The sequence below is a fragment of the Sceloporus occidentalis genome, unplaced genomic scaffold, assembly GCF_023333645.1.
Source record: "Sceloporus occidentalis isolate IW3139 unplaced genomic scaffold, rSceOcc1.0.p SCAF_37, whole genome shotgun sequence".
Classification (NCBI taxonomy): Eukaryota; Metazoa; Chordata; class Lepidosauria; order Squamata; family Phrynosomatidae; genus Sceloporus; species Sceloporus occidentalis.
The window spans coordinates 4,555,889-4,575,870 of record NW_028317017.1 but is presented as its reverse complement, the minus strand read 5'-3'; the positions used below and the strand labels follow the sequence as shown (position 1 = coordinate 4,575,870).

The following is a 19,982-nucleotide window of genomic DNA, read 5'->3' as shown; positions in this document are numbered from 1 at the left end:
ATTGACTGTTCATCTAAATGTCTTTCTCGGTTAAGCTGAAAGCTGGAAAGTGTTTTTTTGTTTGTTTTTGTTTTGATTTTTCATCAGTTTTTTCTCAGTACACAAACTGACAAAATTCTAATATAATAAAAGTAATTTGTATGATTAATGTATGATTACTACATGTTATGACAATTCTGCATTTTAAAATCTATTGCTATATATATAGTAATATATTTATTGACATGCTTTATTTTCACTTCAAAGCATCCACAATTTCCTCCACATTTAACAATTGCAGCCATTGTTGCTCAGTGTTATTCAGATACAGTAAATGGTTATGAAGAGTTTTCTACCACACAAAGGCCTTATATAATTTAAACATGGTCATTTTACTAATGGTAACTGTTTTTCGAGATATTTCATGCAGTATCTCTCTGATAATGGACTGTGCATTCTGTAGATTTAGCTCTTAAGCTGCATCTGTACCCATTAGCAAATGAGTAGCATGTACGCGATGTCTCAACAACATGTCAATTGTAACAGCATCACATTTAGGAAGATTGGTATTTTACTTACAGTACTGAAGCAAATTGAAATATACTTAAAAACATTACTTGCATGGTGGATTTGTGCATTAATTATAGTATGCTTGTATATATTTAGAATCCTACCATGTTTCAGTTTGCAACAAGTATTAAAGTAAATTAACTAGGGGCAAAAGTAAATATTCAAATAAACCCATTGAGCTATCTTTGATATGTTATATAGTTATGCATAATAGAACAACTAAAGGGATTCACATAAACAATGTTTATAATCTATATACTGGAAAAGTACATACAGGGCCTGATCATAACAAACTGCCCCCACCACCAAAACCACGGCCACACCCATTATGTTATATCACGATTAACTAATCTCACTCACATTCTCATTCACACTCACTCATGCTCTCTCACAATATCTTCCTACCTTCACCAACTGCTTTTGTGTGCCTGTCTCCTTTCCTGCAGCTCCTTCCTTCTCTTGCTGCTTCTTGTTCTTTTTTCTTCTCACGTGTCTTCTTTCTTCATCCATTTTTCTCTGACCCTGGCCTCCTGGATCCTATATTTGGCACCCCCTCATCGACCCTTTGCCCCCCTTAACTCACATACACACTGGCATGCATAGGCCAAAACACATACTCCTCACACACACATCCACATCCATGCTCACACATATACATTCATGCTCACATACACCCATGCATGCTCAAACCCACATACATACACATCCGTGCTCACACATACACATCCGTGCTCACACATACACATCCGTGCTCACACATACACATTCATACTCACACACAAATACATAAACATCCATGCACACACACTTGCACACACTCACACATGCTCATACTCATGCTCACACACAAAAAACTTACACATACACATCCATGCTGAAACACTTACCAATACACATCTATGCAGCCTTGCATTTAATTGCAGGGTCACATAACCTCATTATGTGACCCAGCTATGTTCCTGCTTCCTTGGTTTCATGCAGTATACCTGTGCTCCTGGTGCACTTCTGCAAAAGGGCAGAGCTTTTCCTCAGTTGGAGGAACAGGGGAGAGGCTGTCACTGTGGCCCTGCCTTTTGCGGAAGTACACGAGAGGCCAGAATAATGCAGATAGATTTGTGGAAAAAGAGAGGTGCAGAAACGCTCCGATTAATCCTTGATGCAAAGTGTAAGAAGCCACCAGGACCCATGTAAGGGTCAGCCCTGTGTACATGCATTTATCTCCTCAAAAATGTAAGCGTATAAGTAGATACAAATAGTAACAAGAAATTTGTGACATCACCATGTGGTACCATATGCAAATTATTTTTTTTCCACTGAAGTAGCAATTTTCCATTTGGTGCCTCATAGAATGAGTTTTCTATTTAGATCATCTATCTTTAGCTCTCCATAGACTTACAGTTTACATTGTATAGCTTGATATACAGTATGTGTTTTAAATACTATAAAAACAGGGATACATACCTCCTATGGAGGTTACTTGCACATACCAAATACCTGAAAAGCATTAAACAATTAAAGCAATTAAACACAGTGGGGCATATGATCGACAAATCGGTCTACCACACACAGCACACATTACTCCAGTAGTACATGTGCAAATTATTTAGATGGAAATACTAAAGTGGCAACATTTATTTTTTTTTTAATTCTCATTTAATAACAACTTAACAATCAATAACAAAAATTAGGAAGATTTGCAAAAAAAACACAAAAAACCCACTTGCTGACATTGCTATATTTTATTATATACCAGTCTGCTTGAGGCATGTAAATAATGTCATAGCCAGCAGTTTTCTTCTCACTGATAGCACTGACACTGAAGCATAATTTTTCATAATGACTGTATTGATTACTGTTCCCAGTAAGGTCAGTCATTAGCAAAGCTCCGCATTTGACATTTCAATTTAATTATCTAAATGCACAGTCTTTAGTAAAACTGTATGTGTTTTTTCTCCCTTTTCTAAATGGCTGTTGGTGTAATACAAACTTGCCTGCATGCTTATAATTCAAATTTTAAAAGCGCTCTTACTTAATAGGAGTTTTCAAGCAGAAAGCAATGCACTAAATTGTTCTAAGTGTTTGAAATTGAACATGTTTTGCTTAGCAGAGTGACAATAAGAGTCTGTGAGAGGCTGTGGAGCACAAAGCCTCTGTTCCACTCATTATTTTATGTGTAGGCCAAGTTGTTTTCCCACTAGGTGAGATGCGAGAGCAAAGGGACTTTTAAAATTTCCAGCAGTGCAAGCTTTAAACCCTGTCAAGACAGATTCATCCATCTCACATCACAACACATTCTGCCTCTCTCCAGTCCCATAGGAGGTATTCCATCAAGGCAAACCATTATTTGCAGGTGAGATACAACGGCCTCTTTAAAATCAGACACGGTGATCATGATTAATCTGAGAGAAAAGCACTGATTGTCATTTGACATTTGTATATCATTCGCATTATACTGTACATTTTATTTGTCTTGATAGTTGCTTGGGGTCATGCGGAGCAATTAGTAGAGGCGTATCATCTAGTTCATATTTAGCCACAATTGTTAAGGGTCATATAGCCTTTCAGTTTGGTTATTTATATATGTCTTCAACATCAGTCAATAAATGGTCCTATTTATAAATCGCTCTATTTCTAGAAAGAATGGGTATTGGCTTTCTCATCCTCTATTGTACATGTACCCACCACCTATAAATGAAACAGCACATTATATTCAATGAACCGCTGAGGCAGGAATTATTTGCACATTTCCAAAGGTGATGTGACCCGCTCCTAAATCACAACACCTAAAGGACCACTAAGGACTATTGTTGTTTTCAGGATGATATAAAATAGGAACATGTGATTGCACTGTTCAGTAATCCCTTTAACAGTTAGCCATAAAGAGTAATATTTCTTATTTATTTACAGAATGTTTAAAATGTAAAAGTGTGAAAAAAATCTATTTAGGAAAAAATAGCTATTGTTTATTGAAAAACAGACTAATAAAATAACAAGGGTACCACTGCATAAACCAAGGACATAGACACAACACCAAATGATGCCAGTTATTACAATCACTTCATATTTGTTTTCTGTACTTTTTGGCACATACCCATTATTGTGATTCAAGCCTTTCCTGCAGTGTTATAAAAGTTGATTTTTATTCATAGTACACTCTCTGATATAAAAAAAAAATCATGGGCAAGGGACTGGGTCGAAACATGTAACGATGTGTGATCCTGTGCCTCAGAAGCAAATTTAGGGGTTTGCTAAGAAATTGGTGTAAAAAATAAATATTACTGGATTGTAGCCTTAGCAGTTCTAGTTTGAGGTCAGAAGTGAGAAAAGGAGGAATTAAATAAAACAATGCTTCTCAACCCAAATATAAACCTTTATTTGGTGAGAACTGCTTCATGTAACTGCATATCAAATATAATTTATTTCCATGACCTTCTTTGCTATGCTCAGTTGAAACCTGCAATGGGCCGTTATTCTCAGTTAGAACATATACCTTTTTTGTACGGTTCATACAAGGTAAGGTGTATTTTTATACACTGTCATTATACTGTTTTTGTTTACTTTTAAATATGCTGATCATAGTTATATCTTGTAAAACCCCCTGTATTGCATAACAGGGAATTACAGAGCTGTCCAATATCCCTTTACCTTCTAGTGATTACCAACATAGAACGGACCAAAAAGCCAGAGTTCTTGATGGATTTGCAGTGAAGTTAGTAATTTTAGTAAAATGGATGTGAGTTTGGTTTACTAAGTGAATTCATAATGTAATTGTGGCCACCTACCTTACTACAGGGCTCCATAATATGTGGTGCCAGGCACAGTGTGATAAGACAGATGTACAAGCATGGCACAGTGATCCATAGTGTCAATGGGCTAGTTGGGGGAGATCTTTCTTGGAGCAGCAGCAAACTTGCCCATGACACTGGTCCATACAATTTAAGGTTTATATTTGGGGTCATTGTTCTTATCTGTCATTGTAGTTGAAATGTGTCATCTCATATTTCACAGGTTCAAGCTTTCACAATCAGCTTGTTTTAATATGTCTATACATACACTTTCCTATATAAAGTGTACTTTTCAGCCATTTATCAGAATCAAGCAATTGTTCTTCCTGGATTTTTAGGGCATCCTGGGTTTTCCTTTGTGAGATATTCGCTACTGATGTACTTTTTAACAAGCTTGAAACTGAGGTTTGTGAAGAAAGGGCACAAATAATAATGAAAGGATTGTATTTTTTTCAAAGAAAAGGTCAATTCAATTTAAAATGGTACCCTGTCTAGAAATTATGATCAATATCTCTATCAAGAATTTTGGTGTTACTGTAACACAGAACAGCTCATAATATAGGATCGGCATAGTTATACAACTTTTTCTTTAACATTGCCTTTTTCCCCTACTTATTATATCTCAGAATCCCTATTTTTCTTTTTTTCTAAAGGACTGTACAGTTTCAATTCAATGACCAATCTTCTTGCCTTCATATGACTTGTTAGATGTATTTTGTAACATTTATATAAATCCATTTAATGTAAATTATAATGTCCCTTTTCCAGGGCTGCAGTGGAATGCCTCTACTGTAGCCTGTGTATTAGCATGGGAGATCTCCTTAACACCAGGGCCGGCCCAAGGCAAAATGCCGCCTGGGTCGAATTTTAAAATGCCGCCCCCCCCTTATCTACCCTTCCTCTCCCTCCGTCCCTGCCCCCCCCATTATCTACCCTTCCTCTCCTTCCGTCCCCCCCCCCTCTGTACTTACCTTTCAGCAATCCTGCGGCGAGTCTCCCTGTTCAGTCTCGGTGCCGGCTTGTAATGCTGAGCGCCGGAAATCTTCCGGCACTCAGCATTACAAGCCGGCACCGAGACCGAACAGGAAGACTCGCCGCAGAGGAGAGAGAGGGGCGCCGAGCGGGTACTGACAGCTTGGTAAGCGAAAACCACTCGGCGCCCCTTTCTCTCTTTCGCTTTTTAAAAAAAAAAAAAAAAGGGCTTGGGGCGGCAAAGTGCCACCCCTTCAAAAGTGCCGCCTGGAGCGGTTGCCCCACTTGGCTCCATTGTCGGGCCGGCCCTGCTTAACACCTACCCCAAACGCCCAACGTGCTAGCACTGGAGATGACTGTCGGTAAGTATATCATGTGGCAGGAGATGTTTGGCTGAACACATCTTCTACAAGACAAATAGCTAAAGTGTGCAGAAATGGGTAAATGAATACAAGGGATTCTGCAGAATCCCCCCTTACATTTGCAAGGGGGACACCATGAAAATTTTAAGGGATCACTCAACTATCATATGCATGTAAGTGCATATGGCTGTAGTGTTTCTCTAAGTAAATCAGACCAAGATTGTAAAATATGTTTCTCTAAAATAAAATATTATGCCACTGATATAGGGCTGGTAAGAATGAACTTCTTTGTCAAGACTTGGGGAAGCAGGTCCAGATCCTGGAACTGATCTGGATTAGTTTATCCCTATTTTTGTCAGGCCCTCCACCTCTTACTGAAATATCTGTTGTAGACATAAAATCTAAGCGTAGATTAAACTATTCTAGGTATGATTTTTTTTAATGCAGTTGAGGTCCTGAGCAGATTGAACTGATTGTTTAAATCGTGGTTTTGAGGGTGCAGTCACAAAATGTCTAGGTTTTTATAAGTTTGATTTTTAATGAAACAAATCCATTAAATATAACTTATGTTAAATCTTGCAGGGCAAATAATGAGTTCGATCAGCTCAGACCCCCAGTACCAATGGAACGCTCAAACTCATTTTCGTTTAATCAAGTGCTGCAAATTTAGGTTTAATCCAGCAAACCCTCTCCTTTTGTAGGTTATCATGAGTTACCTTGGTTTTTAGCTTCTGATAACCTTGGAGACTAGTGACTACTTGTTTACTGTAGACTACAGCATTTCTTTTTTTCTAGCTCCTCCATATACCCAGAACAACCACTGAACAATCATTGTGGTAATAGAACTGTCCCCTTTGCCTCATACAAAATGTAAAATACAGTTCTGATGTCAGAGTTGTCTAAAAACCATAAACATTTTTTTTATTGAAATGATCCTAAACTGTTTGAAATAAAATACAATGGGAAAAAAAAATTCTAATTCAGGGCAAATTCCATCAGTCGTTAACTGTTATACCGAAAACAAAAATCATTGCTTCTTAATTGTCCAATTAAAGCATTGCGCAGACTGAAGCTATTCTAAATTTAAATCAAACCATGAAATTACTTGTGTATGGAGCTGACGGTTTTATTACAAACCCCAAAATGCTATATTAGAATAATCGTACAAATCTACATATCATGCTATTTGATAAACAAAAGTCTTGCGCATTTCTTTACTTTAATCACACCATTTACAATTTTGCATTGGGGGTTTACATGTTTAAAGTTGTTTTATTGTTCAGAAGATTGTGTCGGCGTTCTGTTTTTTAATTAATTTTAGAGCAAATATCTTCAGTAACTGGGCAAAGGATGGATGTTTTTAATTATCTAAAAGATCATAAAAGAAGGGGAATAAAAGAGAAAAAAAAAGTACTGATGCTGAGGAGGACTTGCCAAGTACCACAGCCAGGTTTCAATGAACATTACAAATTCTGTGGGCTTTTCAATCCAGCAGAGGATAAAATGAGTCACGGTTTCAATACAGATGATCTGCTTATGTTTTGCATTCATTTTCTTGCTCTTATTGAAATAAACCATTTTTATTTTTTAACAATCAGTTGTCTTTATACCCCCACCCCAGCAAACACAAGGTGGAGGGGGTAGTAATCCAGAAGAACCCTGTTTCATATATTTTTTTTTTTTTGTTATTTTGATTTTTTTTTATTGTTTAACTGTGGGAGTGGGCTCCTGTGTCACCTGCATGAATTTAGTCGACTCATGTATTCCATTTCATACTCACAGTAAGCTTGTGAGCAGGACCCGCTTCATCTTATGTATCGGTCTATCTATGCCAATTTAACTGAAAAGCACCCCATGTGTATTTAAAATGATGGCTAAATTGTTGAAACTGTATAAATAAATGATAATAGCATGCCAGATAGTCATCTGTATTTTTTTTAGCACTTTAGCTTCCATGATTGAGGATCATTTGGGAATTTCTTAGCAGGCACAGCTACAGTAGTCATATACATAATTTACAACTGGTGTGATGTCACCTCTTGGCTTCCCTACCATAGGGACCTGAAATGTAACTGACAATTCTGACAAATATTTATCAATATATGAGCCAAAGGTACAAAGCTAACGCCTCAATTTACATATTTTAATATCTCTCATAACTAATGGAGTGAGGATTTCACCTATCTAGATGTACTCTTGCAGAATATGGTATACAAGGCATGGTCATTTAATGGGGGCATACCCTGGCAGAAACCCTGCCATATTGAGCAATCTCTCATTCAGTTTGCTTTACTTGCATATTATTTTTTTTCTGTATATCTATGGAGTATCATGAATAACCAAAGCATGAGGGTGCACTTTATAAATGTTTACGAAAACAGCAAGGGTAATGGTAGTCTCCAAGGTTCTACCTAGGTGGTAAATGGAATAGATGTTAGAGCCAAAGGGCAAACAAAAAACTGGCACAGTATATTCACCCAATGTCCAGTGGACCTCTAAGAGCTACCTAACCCCCCCCAAACAGAAAAGCCGGGACCTTTCTAGGGGACCCAGCTCTACCCTGGCATTTCTAGTGCACATCTAATCCGATAGTCTGATCCTTAATCTGTGCCCTGTGCTATATTGCAATATAAATATAAAAAAAAAACCTGTGCACGGTGCAAATAATGGTGCAAATTGTGTTAAAACTATATCTAAAAAGTGTTCCATTACAAAGCCCCAGCCCTTTAGGCTGGTGTGTTAAAAATTAAATATATATACCGCACACCGAGCCTAGAAGGCTGAGGCTAGTGTATACAAAAATAAAAAGTGGGTCCAAAGGTGCTCAGTGCGGTTGCCAGCCGTGCTCAAAATAAAAGGTGATGTGCTAACCTCACACTCCCAATTACGCATGGGCGTAGGAACCCCTAAAAATCTGGGGGGGACAGCATTTTTCCCCATCAGAGCCCCACTTTCTCCCCATCTCTCACACTATCTACCCCCTCTCCCCCTTCTCACACTATCTAAGCCCTCTCCTCCTCACACTATCTACCCCCTCCCTACCCTCCCTTCTCACACTATCTACCTTCTCCCTACCCTCCCTTCTCACTAGCTACCGAGCGGTTGCAGAAAACGACCGCTTGGCACCCCTCTCCTCCTGCGGGGTTTCTATTGGGGGGGTTCCAACGGCCCTGGGGGGGATTTCTTCATTATCAGTCCCCCCCACATGAGTTACTGGGGGGATCTATCCCCCCGTCCCCCCCGGTTCCTACGCCCACGAACACACGTCTTGCCTGGACCATATTACAGGGCCTTATGAAAACCTTGGGGCTCCATGCTATCCCAGCCTTAGGCCAGAGGACAAAGCTTTCCCTCTCTCACAGATACTTCACTTGATCTTAACCAAACAGCAGAGAAGTAGGTTTGGTATGTTTAGTGCAACTGCTTAGAGGAACTGATAATCTTCATTAAGTCCCCTTGTTTTAAAAGCATCTAGGCATTCAAATCATAATGTTTTCTTTGTTTAATGAGATGCTCCCTGGTGCACCCATATTGTAATGTGGTCAATTACACGAAACATTAATTTAATGGACTTGGCGTCCTACTTCTTGGAAGTGTCTAGCAACTGTTGTATCATGATCTTCTTTACCTACCAGAGTAGCCCGGATCTCACTCTCTACTCAAATTCGGAAGCATCATACAGAACATGAATAATAGACTAGTTCACCAACATCTGCAGTGCTATGTGTTGGTTTCACTGTGTGATTATGCAGACCTGGATGTCCAATAACCACACTAGGTCCTTTCTTATGAAGTAAGTCACTTTTTTGCTTAGAAGAACCAGAGAGAGCTAGCCAGATATAATGTATAGTTACAGGCTATCTGTAAAACCCCCCTGCCCTTTCTAGTTTATCCCTCGGTTTGCATAGTAACACCCATAATTTTTCCTAATCAACTGTGTTTTTTGACATTACCTTGTTCGTCTTATTTTGTTAATGTATTATTTGTGCTTGAGGATATCGGCAATGTAATCCTACATCATGCTTATATGGTTATTAAGTTTAATACCACATTAACTGATGTAACACACATTTTAAGTAATATAGTCAACTACGTACCTTACCAGTTTAATGCATTTTTTTTTTAAGAGCTCACCAGTCAAAATGAGGTTAAACAGCCAATTTGCATTCTTATGCGGACCACCTCTTTGAGAGTAAAATTGTTGTTACTAAAGCTTCCCTGTATGCAGCTCAAAGGGACATTGTACTGTGCAATGAAGCATGGATTTATCATCTGCAAAGTATATCTACTGAACAGTGCAGTTACAGCCTCTAACCCTTCGGAGAGTTGTATAATTCCTTGCACAGCAAATTGTTTCATGATATCCTGGAATGAACTAAGTAAGCCCCTAAGGCTTCAGTTAAAGATATTCACAAAGAAGCCAAGCTACGTTCATGTTGCTATTATTTAAGCCTACAACATTTATCACAGGCTGCGATGCTACTTGTACCGTATTTGCTCGATTATAAGACGAGGTTTTTTTCAGAGCAAATGCTCTGAAAAATACCCCTCGTCTTCTAATCGGGGTCGTCTTCTAATCAGACCTCAAATAGAGTCTGATTAGGAGACTAAGATCCAGATCCCCCGCACCGCTGCAGGGGACCTGGATCCTCCTGTCTCACCCCCCCCCCCCATCATACACACTTACCGGTGCTTCCTGCTGTATTGCCGGGGCAGCGGGTTGACGTCTACGCGATCCGCGTAGACAACGTCCGCTGCAGCCGGAAGGAGGTGTGGCTAGCAGCGGGGGTTGTCTGCGTCCGTCGCGTAGACCTTCCCCGACTGTCAGAGATCTCTGATCTCTGACAGCCGGGGAAAGTATACGCGACGGACGCATACAAACCCCCGCTGCCAACTCCACCTCCTTCCGGCTGCAGCAGAAGGCGACGTCAACCCGCTGCCCCGGCTGGAAGCACCGGTAAGAGAGGGCTGAGAGGGGAGAGAGGAGAGAGGAGAGGGGAGGGGAGGGGGGGAGAGAGTGTGTGTGTGTGTGTTAGTTAAATGGGGGCATAGGGCATTTCTGGAGTGGCGTTAAGGGGGCATTTAATAGAGCACTCTGCCTCCTGAAATGCCTTATACCTCCCTATATGCCACTCTGCCCCATAATATGCCTTTTAACCCCCTAAATGCCAGAGTGGCATATAGGGGTATAAGGCATTTCTGGAGGCAGAGTGCTCTATACAATGCCTTTTAACTCCCTTAATGCCACTCTGCCTCCTGAAATGCCTTATACCTCCCTATATGCCACTCTGCCCCATAATATGCATTTTAACCCCCTAAATGCCAGAATGGGATATAGGGGTATAAGGCATTTCTGGAGGCAGAGTGGCATATAGGGGGTCAAAAGGCATACCATGGGGCACAGTGGCATATAGAGGGTTAAAAGGCATATCATGGGCCACAGTGCCATATTGGTGTGGCAAGCCTGGGGGCAGATGTGCGTAACTGGGGGACAGGCTGGAAAATACAAGAAATAAAAACAAAAAAAATATTTTTCTCAATCATAGCTTTTATTAAAAAAAATAGTTTACATGAATTAACATTTAATGGTAAAACTTTTTTCCTTTAGGGTCGTCTTATATTCAGGCTTTTTCTTTTTTCCTAAGTTAATATTCAGATTTTGGGGGGTCGTCTTATAATCAGGGTCGTCTTATAATCGAGCAAATACGGTACTTTTGTCTGCAAAAAATGTTATGGGCTTACTATCAAATTCACAACAATGCATTACAATTAAGCACCCTAGGAATGGAGCAGATAGATTAATAATGATAAGAAAAAAACACCTTCCACTCATCGACCTTCCACTAATATATGCGTCACAAGCATCAGAACATATATGTTATGTGCAACATAAGTTATGTGCATACCTCACACGACTGATAGAATTTGATGGACAAACTACCTTGGCCCATTTTGTTTTCTGTTGTATAAACCCCAAACCTTATTCAGTCCCTGATTGTGTTGGCATATTTACGATAGGATTATCCTGTGTATGTTTAAATTCCCTTACTTCTGCTGAAAGACCATGCCACTTACCTACCATCCTCTTGGTAAAGTCTCTATTAGTGATGGCTCACTCAGTCTAACTAAACTGTGTCTCGTCTGAGATCAGGTATAAGGCTTTTCCCCATTCCAGTGAAACGTGGGTATATATTTTTTTTAATTAAATTATCTCCATCACTGTAAGAATCAATAGCATTATATCTAATCTGCCTATGGAATCGAAAAACTTTACATTTCATACCAGCAGGAAGACACATCTATCCCTTTTCACAGCCTGCAAACAGTTAAACTCATAAATATCATTTATTTTCAGTGAACTTGTCTGCTTCTTCAATATGAACTGATATGAGATCATAACTAAGAAAGAAATGCTCATTGTCAGTTTCTATAACATAGTGACCTTTCATTGACAATTAAACCCAGAAATGAGGCACTGTTTCTATAACACTCAAGGAAAATGCTATGTGGGTGCTAACCATTTTCTTTCCATGATTGTTTATAAAGAGGTGAAATCAAATGGTATATAAAGTAACAGAATAAATGTTAGTATTTTCAGTCTGGTAAAATACTTTTAGAGCTCCATGTGATATTAGTAATGCAAGGAAATTGTACATTTTTAATTCTGCTGCTTACTTAACAAAGTAGCACAAATTGCCCGTATTAAATACTCAATACCCAATGTGTATTTGTTGCAAATCTCTAAAGACTGATTAAATGTATATTGTTTAAAATGCGTTTTATTGTAAATATGTCCAAAGACCTTCTAATTAAACCAGTCAACTAAGTACTTATATACAAAAATTGGAAAAAAATGGTTTAAAAATCCACTGTTATGCCATTATCCTGTTTTTTTTTATTGTCTTTCAATAAAGATGTCATCATGGCCACACACAGGATATAATTGCGTAGAACATTTAGACAATTGTTAAATTGCTGTCTCTTTATTTCCCCTCGGCCCTGTTTAATTGCTCATCCGCCAGATCTTTCTTGGAAATTCCCCTTATAATGTAGAATACTGGACACTAGGATTTATGCACATATTTTGTCTGGGCCAAAATGCAACTGTAATATGTTTGTTTTAGTACTCCAGCTCAGATCTATATTTTTACAGGGACATGTACATTATTAGGTCATTATTTAACACACTTAATTCCACAAGAGATAGGCATGAACCACTATGTTGACTTTATGGGAATGTTTGCACCATGTTGCAAAAAACAAAAAGGTAAAGAAATGGTTACAAAATCCACTAAACAAAATTAGGGTCAACTAAATGCTATTCTTATCCATATTTCAAGGAAGGTGACATTTTTTTGTATGTTTCTCAAATTGCTAAAGGCAAATCTACATCAGTAATTAAAACCAAGTGGTGCTACTTTTCCTAAATATTCTCTATTTAGGAAAACCTACAATACGTGCAATTAAAAATACCTCCCAAGAATTCCCGTTGGGAGCGGGAAATGCTTTTCGTTGAACATTTTGCCCATTCCTAATTATGAATCATTAAAGTCATAGTAGTGACTGTTAGGTAATCTAAGTCCATGGTATTCAAAAATGACTATTTTAGAAGAAACAACAACCAAACAAAACTTGGGTGACTAGATGTGTTATCACTATACAAATAAGTTGATACAAGCATTCTTGGTCAATACAATTGAAGTCAACCCTTTATGAAGAGTTCTAAGCTGGACTTATGAATTTGGATTCAGATTTTTACCTAAATTTGCCAATTTTGTGTCTTTGTACGTGGAAATGTTATTCCATTCGTTTGCCATTTCAACCAATTTTGGTGCTCTTTGATGAGGTAAAGTTGAACTGTGTCTTGGAGGGTACATATAAATTACTTATAGGGAGAAGCGGCCAAAAATCTGAGGAGGGTGATCTCATTGATGGTCTCAGGTGAGTGTGATTGATGTGTCTAACAACATGTGGGCATTTTTCCTTACTTTTTGCAGCAGCAGTTAGACTGATGAGAGTTGGAGATGGAGACAGTCATTGACAGTTAGTAGAGGCTGAGATTGATGCTCAATTATTGCTCATCTACCATACTGCAAGGCAATTCAATAGTTTACTGCTGAAAACATACCATGGGTTCCCCTATATGCACTGGCAGCACTATCACCACCACACCAAAAAAACTCTAGTACCCCTGCTACCTCTTCTGGTGGACAAGGCTGTTGTAGGAGCATTTTGAGAGGGCAGGAGATGGGTGTTGTGACGGACCAACCAGGGACCTCAGGTTGTCCCTCTCCGCCAAGAGACGACTTCTCCCACTAGGACGACAAACCACCGCAATGTGTCGGCAATATCCAAAAGCAAAGTAAAGGGATATCGCTATCCAGTACCCAAATAACCCGTCAAGACTAGTCTTTAGGAACAACAAGAGGAGACACAGACGGCTGTATATATATAGCAAAACACACATTAACATAAAACAAGATACTGGGATACAAACCGCGCCCTTAATCTGCCTCCCAGAGACAACAGGAGCAGTAAAGGGATTAACAATACAAAAGGACACAGACATCACTAAAATAAGGAATACACATTGTCTTGATTAGATTATCTCCCAGACTTTAGTGTGCTGTGTAAACAGTTAGGAAATAAGGCAATAATAAAATACATTTTTATTAATAACCCACAAAAGGGCTTCATGTCACAGGATAACATTAACTGAGGGGTAGGGTAACTCTAGGAACCGTCACAGTCCCAAAATGCAGGAACCCCAAATCTGTTTCCGAGCTCCACAGTCTTTAGAGCCTCTTATGATTTGGATAATGTGGCACTCCTTACCAGGGCCTATAGTCTGTAGGAAGGAGGCTGGCACTCAGTCCCCTCCAGGAGCCCATGGCACGGAGGCTTCTATGACATTTCTCCCCCTTCACAAATAGACTAACACAGGAGGAGACCCCAGACAGGTTGACTCTGAAGTTTGTCATTCCATCCCGTCCCAACTGGTCCTCCTAGCCCAATTGCACCTACAAGTGCAGTGCTCACCAGGTCAAACTGTGCCTCTCCCGATGAACATACTAGCCGCTGGAGAGAAGTGCCGACTGCCCCTTCTCCCTGGAGCCACCCGCATCCCCTCCCTGTTGATCCTGCTGGAGGGATGGGCCGGTTGCACATGTTCTCAGGCACTTGCTCAGCTGTTGAGGAGTGACGGTGCCTGCGTTCCCTCCCTGGTACTCCTGTTGCCACTGGGGAGGAAGGACAGGTTTCTCCGCTCCCGGACTTGTGAGCTGCCGCTGGTGAGACTGGCCGCCCGCATCATCTCCCAGGCCATCTGTCAGCCACTGGGGAGGGAGGACGATATCCTCAACTCCCTCAGTTGGGATCTGCCGCTGGGGAGGGAGGACAGGTTCCTCCGCTCCCGGACTTGCGAGCTGCTGCTGGGGAGACTGGCCGGCTGTGCCATCTCCCAGGTACTCACTCAGCCGCTGGGGAGTGATGCCGCCTGCATCCCCTCCCTGGTGCTCCTGCTGCTGCTGGGGAGATAGACCAGCTGCGCCTTCTCCCAGGTCATCGGTCAGCCACTGGGGAGCCGCTTGAAGGTGTACTAGTGTCGTAAAATAGTGAGTAAGGGGTAAGGTGCTCTCACCAATTCTGGTATGAAGCAACAAATACATACAAACCACAGTGCAGCTTTACTTCAGGGGGAACTGGCAAACAGCAAACCCACCAGAGCCACCACCAGCAGCAGCAGTGGAGTAAAGGGTAAGGCAAGCGGGCAGGGACATCTGTTGCTGCTCCTGTTGCATAATAACACCAATTAATAAATGTAAACTATAACTATAGCTTTTCCTTGGTAATAATTTAATATGTGTATGTACACCCATATAGCTTATGCAGTCATATTCACTAACTTAAATTGTATTATGAATACATAGGGAAGATGGATTTGTGATTTGGCAATGATGTTTAGCAGTGATCTATACAGGACTAAAAATAGATGCCTAATTCCAGTTTACAATTATAACATACATGTAATGTATAAGCATTCTGTTGATTGATCACTATGTAAAAATAATTGATTAATAGCTAAAGGTTAGAATCTTATAGAAACATAAACCTTGACAGCAGATAAGAACCATTCAGCCCATCTAATCTACCCATTTTTCCAGATTTTACAGACTCAAACTTTAATAAATCCTTGGTTTTATCTTAGATTCAGGAAAGCTTTTTGCCCTTTCCCGTGCATGTTTAAATTCCCTCACTGTAATAGCCCCTACCGCTTAAGTAGAAAGCTCAGCAAAATGTAAAAAAATATATATTCAATGACCTGTAAAGGTCCGATCAGATTTATATGCCAAGTTAGAGTGGCTTTGTTGACCATGTTATTATTTACATCATCTTTAAATGCATACATCAAAACAGCCTCTGTCTTGTGCTTTTAACGGTCAATGTGTTTTAACGTTATGTGTACATCAGCATATTTAAGGTTACATATGCCTGTAATGAAATACATTTATATATTTAAGCTAAAACAGAATAAAGTTCTATTTATCAAAATAGTATCATTTCTGCAAAACTGACCTGTTGTTCTTTTTTAGGTAAAGCTGGCAAATCTTAATAAAAATGTAGCACAAAACAAATATACAGCTCCCACAAAACTGTAACATGAAAAAATTGCCATGGAAACTGTAAACATAAGTGAAATTCTATTTTTTTTTGTACTACCAAGCTGTGATAAAATTTCACTGCTGGAGAAACAGGTGTTCACCACAAACAACACAACAGTCCCGCTTTACCTGGCACACGGGGAACAGTGGAAAAGCCAAATGAGGGGGGATAACCATCCCCTCAATATTTAATGCCTGTGGTGTTTTAGCATTTTACTAAAGAGTACAATAACATGTGTTTGCAGGATACAGAGAAGCATTGATAGGGTCTAGAACTCATAAACATGCGTTGATTTTATAAAAGCTGTACCTATTTGATGACCTTTTGTATTCTTCACATACGCCATATGCCTTTAGATAAGTTACTATTGTCCCCAATATACAGGGGACAGTCTTACCGTTAGAACTGCTTTAGGAGTTTGAGTGGAGTGCTCCTTTGCAATCTAATTTCTAGGCTTTAATAATTACTGTCAGAATAGGTGGCACCCATTTCTACGTATTTCCTATTCTATGAGGATAATATTTTACTCCAGTACTTTTCACGTGCAGTGAAGTATTTTCATAGGCATTTCTCTATTACAGTACAAGGTAAGCATTAATCAAATTAAATTATATGCCTAAATCCAATGAAAGGTTACTAAGTATTAAAGCAAATGCTATATTTTTATATCTTGCTATATTTTTATATCTTGCTATAAACTATGAATAATTTTGTGTCACTTTAATTAATTCAGGTTCAGCAAATTATATAACATCCTTGTTTACAAATGTCGCAAAGTGGTCAATGTCAGTGCCAGCATTTTTGGTGCGTGTGTCTTTCAAGATAGTGGACTTTGAATGGGGAAGAGAACATTCAATAATATTAACATCTACCCAGGTTATGTATATATGGGAGGCTGGGGTAATCAGTAGTTTCACTGAGTAGCTTCTGATCTTTCCTAAATTAATTAGCAGGCTTTTTTCCCAAAGATTGCACTACAGAGGAAGCTACACTACAGAAAAGTTATTTGTGGTATGACTTTAAAGCTATCACTTACTAGGAAGTGTTGCTACGTAGAATATACTTGGGCTCAGTGGCATATTCTGCCCTAGGTTGACTGTCCAGGGGGGACAGCAGCTCTTCTGCCCTGTAACAAGGAGTCAAGGATCAGCCTGAAGGAATGGGAGCCTTGAAAACCAAGCTGGGCAATACCAGGACCAACTAGAGCAGGGTCACTGAACAAGCCAGGTCAGAACCAGGAATCAAGCTGTCGGTAGCCAAAATGGAAAGCTGGAGCAGGGTCACTGGACAAGCCGAGTCAGAACCAAGAAGCAGAAGCGTGAAAGCCGAATCAGGACGCAGGTACAAGAAAATAGCTGCCATGACTTGATTCATGAGGGTATCGTCTCTGATGCACGTGACGTTGCATTGTTTGCGGGACCACGATGAGCTCCTCCTCGGTGACCAGACGAATGACAGCAAAGCAGGCAACCCAGACGAGTAGAAAGTCAAGATATGATAGATATGGTGGAATAATAATTAGAGGGTGGTAGATCTGCTATGGAATCCATGGCTAAATGGGACCATGGGCATGCTGGGACCAGGAGAGGCACAGGCAGAAACAAACTCTAATAATTTTTTCCTCCAGTTAGGCAACTAAATTGTCTGGGAATAAGAAAGAAGGTTCAAGAGATTCCAAGGTGACCTGCAGTTTTGTCTGTCACGTGCCCTCTGTAATTCTTGATTTCTCATGTCATAGTTCTGTTCTGCAGTCATAACTTTAGCACTGAGAGATCACTGCTCCTGCTTCTATCTCAGAAGCATCCATCCTCCAGTACAAAGGGTTCATTAATATCCTAATGGATGAGCACAGGAGCAGAAGCAAACAGAATGAGAGTATGGAATGCTTCAATGGCTTTAGGAGTCCAATTGCATGGATTGGCTCCCTTCTTGGTCATTGCAGTTAGTCAATCACAAGTAAATCTGCAAGCACTTTAGTTCCTGGGGTTGGAGCCATTGTAATATCGACTTTAGTTTCTTCCAGTCTATTTCAGAATTGGTGGCATTTATACCCAAGAAAGGTAACTTTAGGCACCTCAAACTATATTATTTATATTATATATTATATTTTTTTATTATAGAAATATTGTTAAAATTTACAATGACAAATTGCAGTAGAATGTCCCTGAAACAAATGTCATTAACACATTCTTGAAACACAGCACCGACATTGCACAGACCAAGGAGGGAATAACGGTATACTCATAATAGCCTGAGAGAGTATTGAATCTATCCTCTTGATAGATTGTAGGCACCTCGCAGGTAAAGGTAAAAAAAAAAATAGTAAATATGTGAGAACTTTTTAGTCTGTCAAATAACTCAGGAATCAGCTGTATTTGGATGGATATTTTTTTTAATAGTAATACAATTTAGACCTTGATAATCTGTGCAAGGTAGCAATGTACCATCTTTCTCGGTAACAAAGAAGAATCCAGCTCTCGAACGTGGAACAGTGGATAAACCCTTTCTCAAGGTTTTCTTTGATGTATAGTTCCATGGCAGTTGCCTCTGCCCCAGAAATACAGTAAACCTTTCCACGGGGAGGAACTGTCCCAGGTAAATGAGCCCTATCCATGTGCTGGAGTTTCCGAGCAAAGTGACCTTTCTTGACACAATAAAGATAAAACCCCTCTTGACATCGGAAAAGCTTCTCCTCCTCAGACAGGTAGTACCAATATGCATTGGTTCCTCTTGTGAAGATTGAGACAGCCTGAGTGGAAACTGAACCCCTACTGCAGAGTGAAGAGGATAGCGGATCCTGTATGACTTCTGCCAGGCTGGTCAAACAGTTACCTATGTAACCAAGGGGCAATGCAGAACTGAAGAAAGGACCCTTAAATACTTTGCTTCCAGGTTCAGTTGAGGTTACCAGGAAGTAGGGATAGGTAAAAATGGCTTCCATGACATAATTTGCATATGTTGAAAGCATAGCGTTGTCCAAAATATCTAGGTATGTCCCTGTTCAGCATAGCAAGACATTTTGGGCAATGCTATGCATCCAACTTTGTGGGAACGATTTGGCGAAGGCCCTATTCTATTCAAGGATAATTGTGCCCCAGTGCACCCAGCTGGTCCAGAAAGACATGGTTGGAGTTTGGTGAGGAAGAACTTGACTGGCCCACACAGAGCCCTGACCTTAACCCAATCAAACATTTGGAGATTGCGAGCCAGGCCTTCTCGTCCAACATCAGTGTCACAAATGCTCTACTGGATGAATGGGCAAAAATTCCCACAGGAACACTCCAAAATCTTGTAGAAAGTCTTCCAAGAAGAGTAGGAGGTGTTATAGCTGCAAGGAGGGGGGGGGGCAACTGCATATTAATGTCTATAAAAGTCATAAAAATCATTTTAAATGTCATAAAAGTCCCTGTTGGTGTAATGGTCAGGTGTCCTAATACTTTTGTCCATATAGTGTATCCATGCACCTGTGCTATGTACAATTATAAAGGCTATGGATTTGACATTAACTGTGGATCATGCAAATACCCCATGTGTGACACATCCTATGTGTAAGCCTGCAGTTGAACAGCCTTTTAATGAAACAGCAGTCCCTTTTAACGCCTAAAGTTTAGTAGTAGATTGAAAGAGCTAAAGGGTTAAGGCCAGAGTAAAT

At 39.8% G+C, this 19,982-nt stretch overlaps 1 protein-coding gene across 1 annotated transcript in view; it reads left to right on the top strand.

Moving 5' to 3' along the window:
• Nucleotides 1-19,982, top strand: part of LOC149297761 (protein ENTREP2-like) — a 337,214-nt gene that overhangs the window by 269,405 nt on the left and 47,827 nt on the right. The gene's annotated exons all lie outside the window — the stretch shown is intronic.